The sequence below is a fragment of the Heterocephalus glaber genome, unplaced genomic scaffold, assembly GCF_053883595.1.
Source record: "Heterocephalus glaber isolate CG9 unplaced genomic scaffold, H.glaber_assembly_v1.0 deba00001606, whole genome shotgun sequence".
Taxonomy (NCBI): Eukaryota; Metazoa; Chordata; class Mammalia; order Rodentia; family Bathyergidae; genus Heterocephalus; species Heterocephalus glaber.
Window position 1 is genome coordinate 20077670 of NW_028258377.1, and position 3054 is coordinate 20080723.

The 3054-nt window shown below is 36.4% G+C and overlaps 1 pseudogene; it reads right to left on the reverse strand.

Annotated features, from left to right (window-relative positions):
* Nucleotides 1-1633: 1633 nt before the first annotated feature.
* On the reverse strand, nt 1634-2248 carry LOC101720345 (histone chaperone ASF1 pseudogene; annotated as a pseudogene).
* Nucleotides 2249-3054: the final 806 nt, after the last annotated feature.

The window sequence follows — 3054 nt, forward strand, 5'->3', positions numbered from 1 at the left end:
TCTCTCAGTATTTTCTTCAAAAATGTTAATGAGAATAATATTCTTACATGTTCATATTTTCTCTGTGGCCTCTATCCTTGAAAGAAAGTTTGACTGAATGAGTAATCACCTTACATTTTCCTACCTTGGATTTTTGTAGTGTCATAACATTATCTTTGGCAAAAAGTGCAACTATTCAATGCCAGATGACTACGTAATTTTTTTTCTTTGTAAGTGACTTGGTAATTTTTTCTGTTTATTCAAAGGAATTTTTCTTTTATATAAATGTCTATCATCTCTCTAGAATCTATTTGTTGTTAGTTGTTCCCATTTGATTTTCTTAGCAAAGTATTATGTCCTTTCAAAATATACTTCCACATCTTATTTTTTCAACTTCCACAAAATTTTCTTGAATTACAGTTTAATATTTATTTTTTCCACTGCTTTTATTTCCCCTTTTTTCAGAGACTTCTACTATAAATTCCCAGTTCTTTGCCTACATTTTCTCCTTTCTTTCAAACAATTCTAATTTCTTCATTTTAGCTTCACATTTTAAATTCTTTTTTACCCTCTAGTTCTCTTTAAGGCATTATTTCATTTATTCTGTGTTCCTTTTAATCCTTACTTTGGAAATGCATTTGTTTTCCTTTTATTTTTCATTATTTTTTGAATTTTCTCACTTTGCCTCTGAATTTTTCAATGTCTGATATTTTTAATTCTCTTTAAGAAAAATGTCTAATATCTGAGAAATCTCTTATGGCTTGGTTGGATAAATTAAGTTACAACTGTATCAATGGATATGTTTTTCCAGTGTGGTTTTAGTGTGCAGAGGATGTTATTCTGCTCCTTATTTATTTTTTTGGTACCAGAGATAGAACTCAGGGCCTTGTGCTTGCAAGGCAGGTGCAGTGCCACTAAGCTAAATCCCTGGTCCTTTATTTTATTTTTTTAAATTATAAATTTATATGTATAATGATTCAAATCTTTTCTGTTTCTTTTTAGATAAAATTAGGGTGGTTGAGCTTTTTGAAAAAAGAATGAATCAGGATAGTCTTTCTACCTGTGTTTCTCAAGCGCTCTTCCTTCTGTTGTCTTTATAAATGTTTTTAAAAATGGTGTCACATTTTCTGAGAACTCCTGGCTTTTTCCTTCATCCCCACATTTTTTTCTGACTTTTCTCTTTTCTGTACCCTTATATACTCTGTCCTATTCAGTTTGAATTCTTTTCCCAGCATTTTCTCTCCAGTGTAGGATTTCAGCCTAGAAGGAAAGTTGAGCTGGTTTTGAAAGTCTTTAGGACCCAACTCCTCCAGCCAATTGAATTTTATCACAGATCTCATGCCTTCAACTGTGAATGGTCATATGAGAAATTTATTCTGGGTGAAGTTCCCGAATCTTTGTATTTTTTGTAAGTGCTTTAATTATATATAAAGGAGAAGAAAATAATATATATGCTTTAATCAGATTAGTTCCAAAACAAATAACACATTAGAGAAAAAATTACTTAAAAATAGTTGTATTTATATTCCACAATTTGCCCAAATACTGGTTTTCTTACAAACTTTCTACAGGATGAAATTCTTCACATTGTGTCTTGACTATGTACATATGGAATTTCAGGGAAATCGTTCTGTTTTTAATAGCTTAATATATACTAACAGGATGGCCGGTGGTCAGTCACATGCAGTCCAGTGAAGTTTTCCGATGTTGACCACCCCTTTGTCGCTGAAGGTAGAGCATCTGTTGACAGAAGTGACTGTAGATTTGGATTACTGCTCTCTGCATCTTCCAGTTTTTCTGTGTTATCTTCCCAGTTAATGTGGAATCTTGTGACGCTGGAATTAGATGCCAAAATGTTCCTTTGAAGCTTAGAAAAGTCTGGTTTTACTGGCGGATTTTCCCTTAATTCTGTCTCAGTATATTCGTTATTTACATAATAGCCAATTCTAATAAATTCCTGACCTCCATGGGTACAAGTAATTAGCACAACAGTGACACCGACTGCATCTGCATCTGGGATGAGTCCCGGGTTGGGTGCATCAGCCTGAAATACAAACATATGCCTTCCTGCAAGAACAGGGCCCACCAAAATAGAGTCTAGAACTTGATCGTATTCTTCACTTTCTGCAGAGCCCACATAGATAGTTTTCCACTACAAGTCTTCGCTCAGGTCCTCGATGCATTAGAAGGTGATCTCGAACTGGAACGGGTTGTAAAAGGGGGACGGGTTGTCCAGCACTACCACATTGTTCACCTGGATCTTGGCCATAGCTGGGCCCGGGGCCCACGCTGCCCCCTTGCCTCACCATGCCTCGCCACCCGCCGGAACTCTGCCGCTGCGCTGCCTAGCGTGTACTCCGCTAACCATGCAGCTTGGTCCGCCGAGGCCAAACCCATTAAGCCAGGTAAGGCCCTGCACCACCGCTGCAATTGGCCGCGCTCGGACCTCCCCTCCGGGCCGCGGCTAAAGTTCCTGAATCTTAAATTAGACTCTAATATTTTTCAAAGAATGACTACTGGAGATTTTATTTACAGGAAAATCAAATATTCTTTTACTTTCTTGTATTTTGGCTCACATGCATGCTGGCACTGTACATGTCCAGGAGCCATTTGTCAAGATCTTTTATTGTTTCAGTAAGTGGGGATACATTATCCTTTATTTTTGTTTTGTATATTGTTCTTGGTCTATTGTTTTTCTATTCTTGCTCTGTGTATTTTTTTGTTGTTGTTAAATTCTTTTATTGGTACGTTTTAGGTATACAACACAATTACATTTCTCATTGGGAATTGTACCTTTACATCATGCATCTTGGTTCTTATATTTTCCCCATTCCTAGCCCTCCCTTCACCCCCTTCACCCTTCCCTATTTACAAAGACTTTATTTTCATTTTTTTTCCATTTCTCATCATTTTTCCTTTCCCTTCTTTCCTTTCCCCTGCCCCTCCCACTACCTCTACCCCTTTGGACCTTTTCTTCCTATTTTGCATTATCGATTATTCATTCTAATCATTGGTACATTTTAGGTATACAATATAATGACATTCATCATTGGAAATTTGCACCTTTACATAGTC